Raw genomic sequence first — 20,319 nt, 5'->3', positions numbered from 1 at the left:
TCACACACACACACAGACACACACGCTGCCACACACACACACACATGCTGCCTCTCTCTCACACAGACACACACACACACACACACACACACACACAGCCTCTCTCTCTCTCTCACACACACACACACACACACACACACACACACACACACACACTCCATCTCTCACACACACATACTTACACGTGCTGCCTCACACAATACACATGGGCACCCACACTCTCAATTTCTCACACACACACACACACACATGCTGCCTCTCTCTCTCTCTCTCACACACACACACACACACACACACACACACACACACACAGTCTCTCTCTCTCTCACACACACACTCGCACTCTCCATCTCTCACACACACATACTTACACATGCTACCTCACACAATACACATGGGCACACACACTCTCAATTTCTCACACACACACACACACACACACAGCCTCTCTCACACACACATACACCCACACACACGCAATCTCTCTCACACACACACACACACACACACACACGCAATCTCTCTCACACACACACACACCCACACACGCACACACACACGCTGCCACACACACACTCATACACACACACACACTGCCCCACACACACAGCCCCACACACACAGCCCCACACACACACACACACACACACACACACACTGCCCCACACACACAGCCCCACACACACAGCCCCACACACACACACACACACACACACACACACAGCCCCACACACACAGCCCCACACACACAGCCCCACACACACACGCACTCACACACACACACACACACACAAGCATTCTCTCTCTCACACACACAATTTCTCTCACATGTACAAGCACACACGCACTCACACACACTCACAAGCGCACCTGCATGCGCGAGCGCACACTCACACACACGTGGACACACAGACGGACACACATAAGAAAAAATCGTGGTGTTATGGACAGGGGTAAAGACTGGGGAGGTAATTCAGTGGTCCCTGTCCACAGGGTTTGCTGGGATGTTCATTTTGATTCTTGATTTTCCTTTTCCAGATACTTTCGCCTGTTTTCAGGAGATTCGTGGTGAGCTGTTTGCACTTATAGAAAGCCTTTGTCTTATTACTTAAAGGCCACAGTTTACAGCAATTGATGAGGGGAAATACATTGGATTTCTTCAGGTATGAGATGCTTCCTACTGCAGAGAAAAGAAACAGCCTTTGTAGAGATCTGGTTTCTTGCACCATACGCTCAGAGCCCAAGCACAGAACCCACTACCTGGGTGCAAATGACACAGTTGCTGGCAGGAAGAAAGCCTTTGCCATCAGTAACTGATCATTAGGTCACAGACCAACCAGCTATATGTTGCTAGCCAAAGCTCCATTCCTACACACCCCTTGGGTACAGCTTGTCTGCAAACTACGTTTCCATTACTGCTTGAGCAAGTAGCTGTGTAAACACTACTTACAGTGAGTGGCAGGTTATTTAGTTTTAAAACGTGCAGCAATCCTCCAATAGTTTTGGTTTATAAGGCATTGTCTTTCCTATTTAACTCTACAATTAAAAATACAAAACTATTTTGTTAAAAATGTCTTGTGAGAGGTTAGTTATGAGGGGAGGTTAGACAAATTAGGCTTTTATTCTCTAGAATTTAGAGGACTAAGGGTTGATCTGATGACATCTTCAGGACATTACCAGGGAAAGACAGGGTAGATAAAAATAAATGATTTCCACTGGTTGAAGAGTCTAGAGCCAGGTCGACATAGTCTAATAATTAGGGCCAGGCCATTCAGGAGAGATATTAGAAACCACTTCTACACACAAAGAGTAGTGGAGGTTTCAAACTGTCTTCCTCATAAGGCAGTCGAAGCTAATTCAATTGTTAAAGTTAAATCTGAGAGAGACAAATTGATATTAACCGAGGGCCCAAAGCCTGCACGTGGGCTTTGGCCATAGCTGAGAAATCATATTGAATGGTGGACTAGGCTCGAGGGGCTGAATGGCCTACTCCAGTCTTCATTCAACAAAGGGCCTACACCTACACAGGGCCTTGAATAGGAAGGGTTTAGGGGGGCAAATACTGGCAAATGGGGACTGGGTTAATTTAGGATATGTAGTCGGCATGGACGAGAGGGACAAAAGGGTCTGTTTCTGTGCTGTACAACTCTCTGACTATGACATCTTCAGCTGATTCACAAGCAAGCAATGTGTGCACAGCAAGATCCCACAAACAGCACTGTATTTTCAGATATGCAACCGATTACTCTGATTTTGGTTGCAAGTTTAACGTTGGCCAGGAAAATCCCCCGCTCTTCTTCAAAATAATGGTCATATCTGATATTTTATTTTCAGATGAGAGAGCAGAAAGAGTCTCATCACAAAAGGAGGTGCCTCTGATGGTGTGATAACAAGGTGTGGAGCTGGATGAACGCAGCAGGCCAAGCAGCATCATAGGAGCAGGAAAGTTGACAAAGTTCAGACCCCGAAGAAGAGTCCAGGAAGACAAGTCAACTTTCCTGCTCCTCTGATGCTGCTTGGCCTGCTGTGTTCATTCACCTCTACACCTTGTTATCTCAGATTCTCCAGCATCTGCAGTTCCTACTGCCTCTGATAGTGTTGCTGCTTCTCAGTGCAGCACTGGGAGGAGCAGCTGGGATGTTTGCTGGGGCTCCAGTCTTTGGTGTGGGTGTGGAACCATATGACTCAGAGGATCTGGGGGTGGGTGGGGCAGGGAGGTGGGTTGCCCCTGTAAGTTCATGAATGGGACCCTGTGGTATCTTCTCTGAATTATTCACTGTTCACATGCAGTAAACACTATAATCACTTGGGTTGGCAATTGAGACCTGTCAAGAAGCTTAAAAAGAGCAAACAAACAATAAAGTCGAGTGAAGTTAACTGGGCCTCTCTGACTGTAGCTACTCACACAAGTGAAAATGTTCAGCTTCAAGAACATTTCACCACAAAGGAAATGAAAACCTGTACAGTTCCAGGCCCAGGAATCATCTCTGTGGGTCGGACTAGTGGAGAGGTCTTTTTATTGGCTCTCCAGCCACACACCCTCTCAAAAATGACACAAATGCATGTTCACAAGTCCACACAGTGAAGCAGCTATCGCATGCATTGTGGTTTCCGCTCACAGCAGACACTGTTCTGTGCACATTGGAACAGAACTAAACTGCAGGCAAGAAAAGAAATTTTAACTCTCACTTCACTGACCTGGTCATTTTCCATCATTGCACACAGCTTAATCAACAATGTAATAAATAAGAAAAAGATCAGCCCTAACAGCTTAGATTTAAATTTTCTCTGCAGCCGTAACACTGTGTCCTGTTCTGAGGGAGGGTCACTGGACCCGAAACGTTAACTGTTTTCTGTTTCACAGATGCTGCCAGGCCTGCTGAGCTTTTCCAGCAACTTTGTTTTTGTTCCTGATTTACAGCATCCACAGTTCTTTTGGTTTTTTACTGTATCATGCACTCTGTTCTGTTACCCTGATGCACTTGTACAGTGCGGTCTGCCTGTAAACTGTGTAAAATAACACTTTTCACCGTACCTCGATACATGTAATAAATCAAATCAAATTATCAATACATTGCCATTATTTAATTGCTACTGGATTTTTTTTTCTATTTGTAATATCTAGAAGAGGAAACCCAAGGGACCAGTTTGATAAAATCTGGCACACAGTGTCTTTAAAAGGACAGTTGCACCAAAAGAAAGTAAAATGTTCCCCATTAAACTGACTACCCTACATGCACACACACACAGACACAAACACACACAATATTCTACATCTGCAGGAAGGCTTGGCAGCTGTAATAGTCTCTCGTTCTACTTTTACAAGTTCGTGATTCTTCGAAATTTCTTTTCAAATGTTGTATTGAAGTGGGTGGCTGGTCTGATGTAGCTAGTATGCAGACTTTCAAGCTCCCTGACTGAAACTCCCTCTGTATTTCTCTGCAGTAAGTTTCCTTCGCAGTGACTGGTCTTGTATATCTGGGCGTGATGCAATGCAATGGCCGTGGAACCTGGGTTATTGGAGTGTCATATAGTTCAGTACCAACTACTGGTGACACAGGTAGTCCATTCAGAAAACAATCAAACAGAAACTTGAAAATTCAAAAATTTGTAGCGTCGTATAACAAAAGCCGCAATTGCAGAAACAAGACAGAAATTTAACCTAAGATGGGCAGAAATGATGGAACAAACCAGCTCCCATGGTGCCCACCAATCACAAAGGAATTGTCCTTTCCATGCTGAGGCTGACATGTATCTAATTAGCAGGAGTAGAGGATAAGCCAATGTTGCGTCTAAATGAGAAGTGGCACTAGTCTCAGACTACAAGTTAGGGAGGAGATGCATTAACTAATTGGGCACATTTGCAAAGATTATGAGGAGCCAGAAGGGTCACACCTGTCTCCATTGGGGCCCGCTGCTCCAAGGTCTGGTGCTCTCGGTAAAACTCTGTGACATCATCAGATTGGTTGGAGCCTAATACGTTCTCCAACTTTAACAGAACCATTTACCTTCTACAAAACTACAATTCTCAAATGCAGGTTACATCACCTTACAACATTGGAGCAGGTCATACAGCCAGATGGGCCTTTCTGATGTTTCTGCTCCACATGAACAATTTCACACCCCATTTTCATCTTACCATAGAAGCGTATCTGATCATTCGGTCAGCCTTCATGTATTTTGAAATGCACTGGTGCAATTGAATAGGGAGAAATGGTTAGACCATGAGATATAGAGCAGGACGTGGCCATCCAGCCCATTGAGTCTGCTCAGCCATTTGATCACGGCTGATATGCTTCTCAACCCCATTCTCCCACCTTGTCCCCTGTAACACTTGATTTCCCTACCAATCAAGAACCTAACTATTCCTGTCTTAAATACACTAAATGGCCTGGCCTCCACAGCCCTCTGCAGCAATGAGTTCCACAGTTTCACACTCATCCCTGACTGAAGGCAATAAGGCAATGGGAAGGGCTTGTGTGATTAACACAGCAATAAGTTGTTTCTGATATGGTGACATTTAATGTGCAAATATGCCACCAGGCATATGAGAGGAATGTAAGCTAATGTAAAATTGACACTGAACTTACAAAAGCAATTTTACATCAAGTTGCATCAGCCATCCAGCACAGAAATAAACAGTTTGGTCCAATCAGTTTGTGCTCTTTTACCATTCCACTGAAGCCTCCTATGACCTTACTGTAATTAACCAGTTGGTCAAGAATCTGATGGAGTAATTGAGTGGCAGAAATTGGTAAATAGAGGATAATGAATGATAATTTAGGGCTTTTCATTTTGGCAGGAAAACAGAATGCAAAATGTTATTTAAATGGAGGGAGACTGTTGAATGATTGCACAGAGGAATCTGGGTTTCCCTGTATGTGAATTATGAAAAGCCTGCATGCAGTATAAAAAGTAATGAGGAAGGCAAATGGAATATATGTGATTATCGGAAAGGGATAGAGTATAAACTGGGAAGGGTTTCCTTAAGGAAAGATATACCAGTATTCCAAACAATTCAGAAAAGATTCGCAAGGCTAATTCCTGTTTTATTCAGAAAGGCTGATCAAATTCCTTGAAAGTGGAGCTGCAGCTAGACAGAGAGGTGAAGAAGGCATTTGGTACACCTGCCTTTATCGGTTAGTGCAATGAGTGCCGGAGTTAGGACGTCATATTGAGGCTTTACAGGACTTTGCTGAGACCACTTTTAGAATACTGCGTTCAATTCTGGTTGCCCTGCCATAGGAAGAACATTGTTAAACTTGAGAGGGTGAAGAAATATTCACAAGGATGCTGTGGGGGCTGGAGGTTTTGAGTGAGAGGGGGACGCTGAATAGGCCAGGACTTTTTCACTGGGTCACAAGAGGTTCGGGGGTAACCCTATTGAGGTTTATAAAGTCATGAGGGGCATTGATAAGAGTGAGTAGCCAAGGTCTTTTTTCCCTGAAGGGGAATCTTAAACTAGAGGGGCCCAGGTTTAAGGTGAGGGTGGAAAGATTTAAAAGGGACCTGAGCAGCTATGTTTTCACACAGAGGCTGGTGTGTGTATTGAATGAGCTGTCAGAGAAGTGGGAGAGATGGGTACAAATCCAACATTTAAAAGACTGATGGATGGGTACACGAATAGGATATGTTTGGAGGAATATGGGCCAAACATATGCAAATGGGATGAGGTCAGTTTAGGATATCTGCTTGGTGCCAATGAGTTGAATGAGTTTCCATGCTGTATGACTCTAGTGGGCTTTTCTTTATTCACTCATGGGATGTGGGCATCGCTGGCCAAACAGCATTTATTGCCTATCCATAATTGCCCAGAGGGCAGTTAAGAGCTAACCACTTTGCTGTGGGTCTGGAGTCACATGTCGGCCAGACCAGGTATGGAAGGCAGTTTCCTTCCCTAAAGGACATTAGGGAACCAGATGGGGTTTTTCCCCTGATAATCAGCAATGGATTCACAGTCATCATTACATTCTTAATTCCAGGTATTTTTTTATTAAATTCAAATTCCACCATCTGCCATAGCTGGATTTGAACCTGGTCCCCAGAACATTATCTGGGGCTCTCGATTAACAGTCCAGTGATAATACCACTAGGTCATCGCCTCCCCTTAACTCAGTGGATGCTGAAAGGACATTTTCCCTCATGGAGGAACTTAGAGCTAGGGACACAATTTGAATAGGTGAGGATACCGTCAGCATCACATGGAAAGGGGAGCTGTGCAAGAGCTTGAGATCAGCACAAGAAGGGAGTCTGCACTGGGAACTGCCTCTTGTAGTTAGCTCTTACTTCAGTACAGCAGAAGAAGGTGAGTAATGGTAAGTTTTTTTCCTGCAATTCCATTTGTAATACAGTAAATAGTTTTTAAAATTACAGGATGGGAGGTCAGTTTGGCCAAGTGGTGTATACATCATGCAGCATGCGTGCAGTCTGGAAATACCATGTGCTAAGATAAACATGTTTGGGACAAATGTCACAAAGTGCATGGGATTTGAAAGTACAGCGACAGCTTGAGTCACTGTTGTGCATCTGTGAGACAGAAAACTATATGTTTAAAAAGGCAGTCGGTTAGAAGCATTCAAGCAGTGACAGGGTGGGCCACTACCCAAGCAGCAGTGAAGCAGTCCTTTGAGTTAATCATCCTTGCTAATTGGTACTCCATTGTGGGCACAGGGAAGGGCAATGGTTCCTCCGGAGAAGGAAGCCAGAGCCAAGCCTGTGCTACGAGGGTGGGACAAAGAAGAGTGGAAGAGCAGTGTTAATAGGGAGGATTCCATAGTCAGGGGATCAGGCAGACACTTCCATAACTGTCCACCTGACTCCAGGGCAGTATGTTGTCTTCTTGGTGCCAGGATACAGAATTTCTCAGAGTGGCTCCAGATCATCCTTCTGCAAGAGTGTGATCAACCAAAACTCATGGTCCACGTTGGTACCAATGACTCAGGTACAAATGGGAGTGAGGTCCTGAAAGCAGATTTTGGTGAGGGAGGAAGGATATTGAAAAGTAGGACCTTGAAAGCAGTAATCTCAGGGTAAATCTCAGCCCCAGGCTAATGTACATGTAACAGAAGAATTAAGTTATTGAGCAACTTCTGGGGAAGCTGGTTTAGGAGGATGGGCATTAAGTTTCTGGGGCATTGAGGCTGGCTCTGGGTAGGTAGGATTTGTACAAGCCAGAAAGTTTACACCTAAGCCAGAAATGGGAGAAATATCTATGCATGAAGACTTCTTAGGGCTATTGGGGAGGGTTTAGATTAGATTGGCATATGGGTGGGGAATGGGGACCTGATGGAAAATTCAGAGCAGGGAACAGGAAGTGGAAACTTAACAAGTGATTGTGAAAGACCGAGGAAGCAGAGTTTAAAACATGCACACAAAACTGGCAGAGTTTCTGGCAGCAATGTCTCTCGATAAAGCTTTCTCAGGCAGGATAGAGAGGGGAGGCAAACACTGTGTGTGTGTGTGTGTGTGTGTGTGTGTGTGTGGTGTGTGTGTGTGTGTGTGTGTGTGTGTGTGTGTGTGTGTGTGTGTGTGTGTGTGTGTGTGTGTGTGTGTAGCATTATTGGTTAAAGAATCGCTCACAGCAGTGAGCAGGAACAGTGGAGACTGAAGCCAGATGGATTGAGCTCAGATAAAAGGCACAGCTGTATTGTGGACGAGGGTTAGAGGAGCAAAATTGTCAGCAAATTTCTGAGTATAAAACCAATAGGGCAATAATAACTGCAGACTTCAGCCACCCAAACATGGGACACAAACAACATGAGACATACAGAGGGCACATAACCTTGAACTGCATTCAAGAGAACTCTTTACTCAGCACATAATAAGCCCATTGAGGGAGCAATCTCTTTCAGGTTCTTTTTTGAAGAATTGAAATTGGGCAGGTGAATGAAGTGGCAATTTTGTGACCACTTTGGTGAGAGTGATCATCATACAGTTAAAGTCTGAAGTGTCACAAATCTACTCAGATGACAGCACCTGACAAAGGGGCTGCGCTCCGAAAGCCTATAATTCCAAATGAACCTGTTGGAAATATAATCTGGTGTCATGTGACTTCTGACTTCGTCCAGCCCAGCCCAACACTGGTAGCTCCACGCCATAATACAGTTAGACCTAATATCATTAAGGACAGGGACAAATGTAGCATGGGAACAGAAGTTCTAAACTAGGGCAAGGAAAGCTTTATAAAACTGAGGGTCGATCTGGCAAAAATGGACTTGACGGAAGGCCAGTGACAAATCAGTTAGAGCCATTCAAAAATGAGACTCTATTGGCACGGAGTGGACATGGTCCTTCAAAGAAAGGAAGTACCTAAATCTCCCAACCCTACAATCCAGAACCCGACAGGGTTAGGAAAAGTAGAAAAATAAAGCCTATGACAATCTCAAAAAGTGTGCTTCCTTAGGAAGCTTTGAAGAGTATCAACAAATTCAGGAGGTGAAGTGGGAAAGGAAACTAGGAAAGCAAAGAGAGAGAATGAAAAAGTGTTGACAGGTAAAACTAAGGAAAAGCCAAAGATGTTTTACTGACATATTAACAGTGAGGAGAATGACATAAGAAAGGATTGGTCCCACCAGAGATGAACACGGTTACTGATGTGCCCTGGGTTCATAAAGAGTGAGTTGTCTCTGTCATCAGAAGGGAGAGAGATAGTGCAGGCATTCCAGGTAAAGAGGACGAGTGTGAAATATTCCATAAAGTAAGCACAACAAGGGACCGACTTCCTTGAAGATGGTAAATTCTGAGGGCCGGACGAATTGTATCCTGGGCTGTTAAAGGGGCAGAGGGTGGAAAAGGCAGGCATTCCAAAGATCATTTTCCAAACCCAGCTGCATATATTCTTCAAGACGAGTACAAGGGAAAGACCCAATAATTATAGGCCAGTCAGTCTGACCTCTGTGGTGGGCAAATTACTGGAATCAATACTGAGTGGTAGGGTTAACTGCTACTTAGAGACGCACAGATTAATAGAGATAGTCAGCATGTTTTTTTTTAAAGAGAAGGTTGTGTATTATTAATTTTATTGAATTAAATTAACTACTGGTACAGGCTGTACGAATACAACATTTAACAGGTATGTGGGTGGGTGGAAGGGTTTACAGGGATACGGGCCAAATGCTGGAAAATGGAACCAGATTAATTTAGGAGATCTGGTTGGTGTGAACGAGTTGGACTGAAGGGTCTGTTTCCCTGTTGTACATCTCTATGACTCTATGACTGAGAAAACGTAACCAAGTGCTTTAATGGGGATAGTGTAGTGGATGTTGTCAAATGGAGTTTAGCTGGCACAAAGACCCAGGTAGAATGAGGGAAGAGGTTTCCCTGAAGGACTGTGAGCGGCTCGGTGCTAAATTTGGAAACTGAGCCAGAAAGATAATAATCTCCGGGCTACTACCTGAATCATGAGCTAATTGGCACAGGACCAGTAAAATGGAGGAGGTAAATCTGTGGCTCAAAGAAAAATGGGTTCAAATTCTCTCTCTGGAGTGAAGGAGGAAGAGAGGTGACCTGATCGAGGTGTACAAGGTAATGAGAGGCATGGATACAGTCGATAGCCAGAGACGTTTCCCCAGGGCAGGATTGACTGCCATGAGGGGCCATAGTTTTAAGGTGTTAGGAGGAAGGTATAGAGGAGACGTCAGAGGGAGGTTCTTCACCCAGAGAGTTGTGAGCGCATGGAATAGTTTACCGGTGGTAGTCATGGAAGCAGAGCCATTAGTGACATTTAATCAACTGCTGGACATGCACATGGACAGCAGTGAATTGAGGGGAATGTAGGTTAGGTTATTTTATTTTTAGATTAGGATTATTCCATGGCACAACATTGTGGGCTGAAGGGCCTGTACTGTGCTGTACTTTTCTATGTTCTATGTTCTATGTTCTAAATTCATGGACATTGTGACCAGTACAGGGAAAGAGAGGGCTGGACCCTCAGGACAGGTCCACCTGAATAATTCTGCATGAAAATATTAAAAAATCAAAGTGTAAGGAAAAGTTTTTTTTAAACCAGAAAATGAAAGGAAGGGACTGACCCACACTAAGTTATCAGTGAAAATAGAAACTAACGGAAACGGTATAAAAACTGAAAGAACTGCGGATGCCGTAAATCAGGAACAAAAACAAAAATTGCTGGAAAAGCTCAGCAGGTCTGGCAGCATCTGTAAAGGAAAAAGCAGAGTTAACGTTTCAGGCCCAATGAAGAAGTATCTCTGGACTCGAAACAGAATCAATTTGTTGGCCATTACTGAAATATGGTTACAGGGAGAGCAATTTTAGGAGTTGAACGTTCAAGGATACTCAGTGTTTTGATAGGATGGACAGAAAGGAGATGGAGGTGGTGAGGCTTTGTTGTTGAAGAAAGGGATCAGTGCTTTCATGAAGAATGATTTTAGCACTCGAGATCAAGATGTGAAATCAGTCTGGGGAGAATTAAGAACCAGCAAGGGAAAGTGGTGTGAGTGTAATCTATTGGCCCTCTTACAGTTGTTTTACAGCTGTATGCAGTATAAACCAGCATATACTGGGACTTATAAGTAATGTATGATAATAATCACAGGTGATTTTAGTTTGCACACAGGCTGGATTAATGAAATTGACAAAAGTAGTCTCGAGGGAGAATTCATTGGGTGTATTAGAGATTGTTTCTTGGGGTAACTAGGATAAATTTACATTTTCTATTAATGACTTGGATGCAGGATGGAATGTGCTATAGCCAAATTGGTAGATGACAGTAAAATAGGTGGGATAGTAAGTTGCAAAGAAGAAATAAGAAACTTACAAATGGAAATGGATAGAGCAGGTGAATGGTCCAAAGTTTGGCAGATGAAGCTTAAGGTGGATAAGTGTGAGGTTATCCATTTTGGTCAGAGAAATAGAAAGACAACTTTTTATTGAAATGGAGAGAAATCTTCGGAGAGCTTCAGTTTGAAGGGATCTGCGTATCATTGTGCAATAATGACAAAAAACTGATGTCCAGCTATAGCAGGTAATAAGGAAGACAAATGAAATTTTGGCTTTTACTGCTAAAAAGATGGAGTATAAAATTAAGGAAGTGTTTTTGCTACTGTACAAGGCATTGGTGAGACCACATTTGGTTCCCTTGCTAGATGAAGGATGTAATTACACTGGGAACAGTTCGGAAAAGGCTCACAAGATTAATTCCAGCGATGAGGAGTTTGTCTTATGAAGAGAGATCAAGCAGTTTAGTCCTATATTCGCTGGAATTTAGATAAACAGGAGGAGATCTAATTGGGGGATATTGGATGCTAGAAGGGCATTGACAAAGTAGATGTAGGGAGGATTTTTTATTATATGAGGCAAAGTAGAATAAGAGGCCATAGTTATAGAGTCATAGAGCCTTTCAGTATAGTAACAGGCCCTTTGGCCCACCACGCCTATGCTGAGCAACAAGCACCAAACCATACTAATCCCATTTACCTGCACTTGGCCTCTAATCTACTGGCATTTTAAGTGCTCATCCAGATGCTTCCTAATTGTTGCCAGAGCACCTTCCCCCACCAACTCCTCGGGCAACACATTCCATATTTCAACCACCCTGTGGGTGAAAAATTTCTTCCTCGAAATCCTCTAAATAACTCATTCCTCACCTTAACCTTGTGCCCTCCAGTCTTAGAAATGTCTGCCCTTGGGAAGCGTTTCTCATGACCTACTCTGTCTATACATCCCATAATTGTGTCAGATCGCCCCTCAGCCTCCTCATCCCAAGGAGTTTTAGGATAAGGGGTCACAACAGAGATGAGGAGGAATTAAGGAATTACTTTTCTCAATGGGTTGTGAACCTGTGGAATTGTCTATCTCAGAGTGTGGTGGAGGCTGAAATGATAAATAAGTTTAAGGTTGAGGTAGTCAGATGTTCAGTCTGGAAAGAATGGGTAGCTAGTTTATTCAGCCAGCATAGACACAAGGGGCTGAATGGCCTCTTTCGTGCTGAACTTTTTCTATGATTCTGAGACTGAGATAAGGAGAAATTTCCTCCATGTCTCTCAAAGGATCATTAATCTTTGGACTTCTTTTCAACAGAGAGCGGTGAGAGCTGCGTCATTGAATTTATTTAATGCTGAGATAGACAGATTTATGATCAACAAGTAAGTCAAGGGTTGTGAGAGGCTGACAGGAAAGTGGAGTTGAGAACAGAACCAGAATAACCTTAAGGAATAGCACAGCAAGCTCAAGGGACTGAATGGCCTACTTCTGCCTATTTATTATGACTTCATGTGTCTATATGGTGAATAGCATATGATAGAGATATTTAGGGGAAGTACAAGGGGAATGAATTAATGGAAATGTTCAATGTTGTCCACAGATCTGCGTTTATGGGACCAATACCCAGTGATTTACCCATTGTGAAAAAGTCAGATGGTAATAGCACAGGCCAAATAGTTCCAGTATAATCTCAGAGTGTCAGAGCGCAAAATCTGAAACTGACTCTCACTGTATAGTGCCTAGCTCGCTACGTAATCTGATCAGCGCCAACACACCCTGTTGTCCGCTCCACACTGCCCTCCAATCCCACCATACCCGACACCTTCCCCTGCAACCACAGGAAGTGCTACACTTGCACCCACACCTCCTCCCTCACCCCCATCCCAGGCCCCAGGATGACCTTCCATATCAAACAGATGTTCACCTGCACATCTGCCAATGTGGTATATTGTATCCGTTACACCCAGTGTGGCTTCCTCTACATTGGGGAAACCAAGCGGAGGCTTGGGGACCGCTTTGCAGAACACCTCCGCTCAGTTCGCAACAAACAACTGCACCTCCCAGTCGCGAACCATTTCAACTCCCCATCCCATTCCTCAGACGACATGTCCATCATGGGCCTCCTGCAGTGCCACAATGATGCCACCCGAAGGTTGCAGGAACAGCAACTCATATTCCACTTGGGAACCCTGCAGCCCAATGGTATCAACGTGGACTTCACAGGCTTCAAAATCTCCCCTTCCCCTACTGCATCCCAAAACCAGCCCAGTTCTTCCCCTCCCTCCACTGCATCCCAAAACAAGCCCAGCCTGTCTCTGCTTCCCTAACCTGTTCTTCCTCTCACCCATCCCTTCCTCCCACCCCAAGCTGCACCTCCATTTCCTACCTACCACCTCATCCCGCCTCCTTGACCTGTCCATCTTCCGTGGACTGACCTATCCACTCCCTACCTCCCCACCTATACTCTCCTCTCTACCTATCTTCTTTTCTCTCCATCTTCGGTCCACCTCCCCCTCGCTCCCTATTTATTCCAGTTCCCTCTCCCCATCCCCCTCTCTGATGAAGGGTCTAGGCCCGAAACGTCAGCTTTTGTGCTCCTGAGATGCTGCTTGGCCTGCTGTGTTCATCCAGCTCCACACTTTGTTACCCTGAAACCAGCTTGCCAAACCTATCACACAGTGAACTTTCAAAATCATTTGAAATAAATTAAACCAAATTGATTCAAGTTAAAGCTACCAGCCTTTCAGAGGTACTTCAGTAAGATTTAAATGTTCAAATTACATTTACAAAATATAAATTAGAGTGTAAGGTTGGCTCAGGAAGCTTCTGTCCAAACCAGTTGCCCAGCCCTGTACCTGTGATTGGAAAATCATTACCAGCTTTGTGATCAATATATGACATTGCATCAGAAATGAGTTGTACTATCTTGGGTTTATTGCTTCTCTTATCCCACGCTCTTTTATCACTTGTTTCATCCTCGCTCTCTTTATTTCTCCTCCCCCACACTGTCACCTCCCTCTCTTCCTTTTTGTTTTTCATTCTGAAGAGTCCTTATCAAGTCTGTCTCTCCCCGACTTTCTTTCCAGCATGTTATGTTGTGTCTGTGTGCCTGAGCATATATCTATTGTGTTAGTGAAAATGCCTGTGTGACTGTGTGTACACCTGTATATACCTGCGCGTGTGAATGTGAAGGAGAGACAGTGTTAGAGAGAGATTGTGTGTGTGTGAGAGAGAGAGAGTGTGTGAGAGAGAGAGTGCGTGTGAGAGAGAGTGGGAGACAGAGAGTGGGAGAGGGAGAGAGTGTGTAAGTCTGTGTGTGAGAGAGACAAAGTGGGAGAGGGAGACAGAGAGTGTGTGTGTGTGTGTGTGTGTGTGTGTGTGTGTGTGTGTGTGTGTGTGTGTGCGTGTGTGCGTGTGTGTGTGCGTGTGTGTGTGCGTGTGTGTGTGTGTGTGTGTGTGTGTTGTGTACATATGTATATCTGGCTACACGTGAATTTCTGACAAAGGCCACAATCAGTGAAGATAGGTAACTGTACCTCCTCTACCGTAAGCACTGGAGCCCACCCCACAATGACACATCCTGAGCCTCCTACTGCACTCCCTGTACACCTACAACTGTGTTGCCAAATTCTGAACAAACTCCACCTACAACTCCACCTACAGCACCGTGTGGGATGGGTATCTAACAATGACGGGTCAAAATACAGAAGTGAGATAGAGGGCTTGGTGACATGGTGCATTGAAAACAGTTTGTCTCTCAGTGTTGGCAAAACTAAAGAACTGATCATCGAGTTCAGAGAGAAAGGAGAACACACCCCCATCTACATCAAAGGGAACTGAGGTTGGCGGGGGGGGTGGGGGGGGGGGGGTGGGGGGGGGTGGAGAGCATCAAGTTGCTCAGAGTGAGAATAACCAATGACCTGTCCTGGATTTCCCATGTAAATGTGACAGTCGAGAAGGCAGAAGGATGCCTCTTCCTCAGGGGGCTCAGGAAATTTGCCATGTCCATAAGGTCCCTCACCAACTTCTACAGATGCACCATTGAAAGCAAACTGTCCTGGTGCATAATGGCCTGGTACAGCAACTGCTCTGTCCAGGATCGTGAGAAACTACAGAAGGTGGTGGCACAGCCCAGACCATCACAGAAACCAACCTCCCATCCATAGATAATAAAATGTGAGGCTGGATGAACACAGCAGGCCCAGCAGCATCTCAGGAGCACAAAAGCTGACGTTTCGGGCCTAAACCCTTCATCGGAGAGGCTCTGATGAAGGGTCTAGGCCCAAAACGTCAGCTTTTGTGCTCCTGAGATGCTGCTGAGCCTGCTGTGTTCATCCAGCCTCACATTTTATTATTTTGGATTCTCCAGCATCTGCAGTTCCCATTATCACTCCCATCCATAGACTCCACTTACACGGATCACTGCCACGGAAAAGTGGCCAACATCGTCAAAGACCCATCACACCCCGGTAATGATCTCCCACAGTCTCTTCCATCAGGCAGAAGGTACAGAAACCTGAACACACGCACCAGCAGGGTCAGGAACAGCTTCTTCCGGCTGTTATCAGTGTAGTTTGGTACAATAGATCAATCAATCAAATCAAATATGTACCTGCCTGTATGTGTGTGTATGTCTGTGCAAATGCCTATGTGTGTGTGTGTCTCTGTATCTCTGTGTGTGTGTGTCTGTATGTGTGCGTGTGTCTGTGTGTGTATGAGTGGTAAGTCACTGTATGTGTGTACATGTGTAAGTCTACGTATATGTGAATGTTTGTGTCTGTGTGTGTGTATAAATGCGAATGTCTAAATGTGTCAGTACGTCTGTGTGTGTGTGAGTGTGTGTTCTCCGAGAGTGAGTGCATTTACAAGTGAGTAATCACCCGAACAGCTCAGTAAATGGGTCAGAACAATGACGGAGTTAATGGAGCTGAATGGAGAGAGTGTGTTGAAGGGGGAATGAGGAAGGGAGGGTTGAGCTGGTGGAGCAGTACAGAAGGCAATTCAAGGAGGAGAGGGGAAGGTTCAAGGAGTGAAACTCTGGATATGAGGAGGAGGAAGAATGGATGGAGCCTAGAAGTCCATCCTACAGGCTTATCACAGGTAAGGGGAACTTCAGATGCTGGAGAATCTGAGACAACAAAGCATGGAGATGGAGGAACACAGCAGGACAAGCAGCATCTTAGGAGCACAAAAGCTGACGTTTCGGGCCTAGACCACACTTTGTTGTCTACAGTCTTATCACCTTTGGTTAAACTTAAAGTGACAGCTTCGTCCCGTCACCTCAACCAGATCCATGAAGCTGGAGTTCACAGCACTAACAACTTGATTTTATGTAGCACCTTTAATAAAGTAGTGATCCAAGATGTTTCACAGGAAAGGAATGAATCAAGGTTTGGCACAGATCCAAGAAGAAGTTATTGGGTTTAGACCACCCCCTGCAGACTGCAAACCTTGCTGGTTCCAGCAGCCACTAAATGGTGTTTCAATTCAAAGCAGAACAAATCAGAAAAAAGGCGTAAAACCTGATAATTACCAGTCATGATTTATAACCATTTCACAATTTTTATCTCACTTTGAAAGCCTGCTTTGGTCTGCTTTCTGCACTAAAGTGGAAAAATATCTGCCCTGAGGTCATTTGACATTTAACAAGATGAGAGTTACAAAACAGTTTCCCAAAAAGCCTGCTTGTTCTGTTAATCCCTGTTACAACAGTTCCCTACTCTATCATTTCCGATGACCCCGATTAAAGATCTGGTCAAAAAATTACAAACTCAAATTTCCCTTCTGGTTTTACACTCCCATTTGTACTCCTCACGCAGATCCTGTTATATACTCTGGCACGGATTCTGCTATAAACCCTGGCACGAACCTTGTTATTTCCCTGAAACAGGCTACTTTGGCTGCTTTCTTTTACTTAAGCATGGGATGGCGGTGTCACTAGCTAGACCAGTGTTTGTTGACACTAATGCAGAGCACAGTTGGCTGAATGACTGGTTTGTGATGCAGAGTGATGCCAACAGTATGGGTTCCAATCCTGCGCCAGGCTGAGGTTATCGTGAAGGACTCACCTTCTCAACCTGTCCCCTGGCCGGAGGCATGGTGGCCCTCAGGTTAAACCACCATCTGTCTAATGAGAGAGCAGAGCTATGGTCCAGTAGGATTATGGCTACTGCTATAGACACTGTTAGAAACACTGGCACACAGTGTATTCAAACCTACAGTCAGCTGTGCTGCCTGGTAATAGGGAGTGATTCTAAATGAGGACTTTATGGGACTTAATCTTAAAATTAGAGCCACGCTGTTCCAGGCTGGAGTCAGAAAACCCTTTGTTATTAAAGGCTTGTAGAATGCACTCCCTCAATAAGGTGTTGAGGCTGGGGCCAATATAAAATTTCCAAAATGAGATTAGGTGATTTTTCTCGGGTGGTAGGATCGTGTTTTACAGAAGCAAGGCAGGTACATGGAGTGAAGAAACATATCAGCCAACTGAATGGTAGAACAAGATTGAGGGGTTGACTGGCCTCCTCCTGCTCTGTGTCTCTGTGTGCAGGATTTTTTGATAACAAGGAGATTATTGGATATGGAGAATGTATGGTCGACGTAGTAGATCAGCCATGACTGTATGGAACGACAAGGCAGCAACTTTCTGATGTGAGAAGGTCTGTAGTGAAGGAAAGAGTTAAATAGGGGGTCAGGGTCATGCTATCCATCAGAAGCTCGGCAAGTGTTGGTGCTTGGCTATGTTAGTATTGCCATTGTGTTTTATTATCTGCAAAATCTCTCTTCACACTGTGCTGAAAGCATATAGCTTCCACCTGGAAACGAGGCTTTGTGCTCAGAGCCAGCTTGGTTGATGGGCCCTGTTGAGACAGACCTGCGTGTCTGAAGTCACAGCAAACAGGAGAATGCCCATTCAACATCAATCAACAGATCCTTTTCAGAGCAGGTCCCTGTGCTCTGTGAAAACACATCATTTCTGGTGAGGATCTCGAAAGCTGTCTGTTTCACTGGCAACCGAAACCCAGGAGGGCTGAACTTCTTGTACGCTGTGTGAGTTTTTATTTTCAAACCAGTTACATGGCAGCTGTCTTTGTGTCTAACGATGAGCAGTAGGCCATCGGGCAGAATAGGCCAACATCTGACCCAGAGTAACTCTAAGGCCAGTCACACACAGCACACAACCAGGCCCAGAGCAGCTCCATCCCAGTCACACAGACCCACAGACACAATCAAACGCAGTCAGTAACTCCAACTCGGTCACACACAGACACAACTAGACCCAGTCAGCAACTCTACCCCAGCCATATAGTCTCACAGAACACAGGCACAGCTGCCTGAAATATTAAAGCCAAGGCCCATCTATCTGCCCTCTCAGGTAAATATAAAAGATTTCACGTCATCATTATTTTGGAGTAAAAAAGAGGGAGTTCTCATGTTCTGAACTGATATTTATTCCTCAACCAATATGGCTAATAACCAGACAGTCTGGCCATGAGCACACTGCTCTTTGTGGGAGCTTGCTGTATACAAATTGGTTTCCCTCTTCCCTCTGTTACAATGGTGACCACACTCTCAAAGTCTCTCTTTATACGATGCTTCGGGGGACCGTGAAGTTGCTACATAAATGTGAATTGTTCCCCTATTTCTCTGTATGATTGTGAATCTTGATCGCATTCTGATGAGATTCTGCCTTGGAGCCAGGAGACCACTCACAGAATCAAACAGCTCAGGATCAGGCCCTTCGATCCAACCAGCCCCTTCGATCCAACCAGCCCATGCTAAACATAGTCCCAAATTAAACTAGTCCCACCACCTATACTTAGCCCATAATCCTCCAAACCTTTCTTATTCATGCACTTATCCAAATGTCTTTTAAATGTTGTAACTCATCCATATCCAACAGTTCCTTAAAAAAAACTTACATCTACCTCTCTGCTATCTATAATCCAACAGCAGAGATAGTATGACAGTACAGAGCCTTTAAAAAACCTTGGGACTATCTGCTGACTCCTCCTCGGGTCCTGATCCCACCGAGAGGATGGTGGTGAGGTGTTGGAACCTGAAACTGACCCAGCAGCTTCATTCATACAAACCCCAGAGGAGCAAACAACACCAAGGTCCAAGACTTCACTAGAGCCAGCGAGAGGTATGGACTGCACCAGTAACAACATCTCCTGGCAATTGTTTGACCACTTCTTACACCCCACTTCACAAAAACCATGCTATACCTGCAAAATGGAGTTCCTGGAGACACTCAACTAATGTCCAAAAAAGAGTCTGAAGTATTCAGGCTTTTCTTCACTTGTTAGAAGGATGGTGAAACTATAGATTGAACATTGCGCAAATTACCTCCAGGATACGGCAATCTCAGATTCCTAATAGTTCTCCCAACAGCCTTGAAGCTGCTTTTAAAAGCAACTCACTTCCTTCCACAGCCTGATGCAACTTTCTACAAGGGAAACCGTTGTTTGCTTGAGAAAACGCAGATTCACCCCAACCTATCCTCAACCAATCAGACTGTGTTTAAACTACAGACACTCGGTAAAATCCCACCCCTCAGGGGCAGCAGCCCACCTCCCCCCACCGAGAGTTTGCTGCTGTTCACCCGAGGAAGTTTGCGCAGACAGCATTAACAGCACTGGGAGACATGGATTGCATTCCTGGGCAGGTCCGATTCAGTCCCCACACTGCGGTTCACAAACTCTCCAACAGTTCCAGTTTAACACAGGCTCTGCACTCTGAATGGGGGCAGGCCTGTTTGCTCACTCCACAAGAAGGCACTGAAAGAGAGTTTGTACAACGGTCAGACACAGCTGCACACATTGTTTCAGATTCTCGGCTGAATATGGCATTATGTGTGTAGTAACGGACAAGTCCAGTTACCCTGGTGAACAGGCTATGTCATCAATGATGCCTGGTGACATTAAGATATAGTTAGTCTGACTCAGCAAGATCTGGGAATGTCCTCTCCTACCCACTTATGTATAAAATGCAGAGATAATGGGAACTGCAGATGCTGGAGAATCTGCGATAACAAAGTGTGGAGCTGGATAAACACAGCAGGCCAAGCAGCATCATGCTGTGTTCATCCAGCTCCAC

The 20,319-nt window shown here is 44.8% G+C and overlaps 1 protein-coding gene across 4 annotated transcripts in view; it reads right to left on the bottom strand.

Moving 5' to 3' along the window:
- The window catches only part of LOC125462756 (monocarboxylate transporter 1-like), a 62,073-nt gene extending 42,391 nt beyond the window's left edge, over positions 1-19,682 (bottom strand). The window contains exon 1 of one of the 4 annotated variants that reach the window (XM_059653311.1): positions 19,570-19,682. The gene's annotated coding sequence lies outside the window, so the exon portion shown is untranslated. The other 3 variants (XM_059653317.1, XM_059653312.1, XM_059653318.1) reach the window with 3 other exon arrangements.
- Between the last annotated feature and the right edge of the window lie 637 nt (positions 19,683-20,319).

The sequence above is a fragment of the Stegostoma tigrinum genome, chromosome 21 (assembly GCF_030684315.1).
Source record: "Stegostoma tigrinum isolate sSteTig4 chromosome 21, sSteTig4.hap1, whole genome shotgun sequence".
Lineage (NCBI taxonomy): Eukaryota > Metazoa > Chordata > Chondrichthyes > Orectolobiformes > Stegostomatidae > Stegostoma > Stegostoma tigrinum.
The sequence above is the reverse complement of the archived record's forward strand: the minus strand, read 5'-3'. Positions and strand labels throughout refer to the sequence as shown.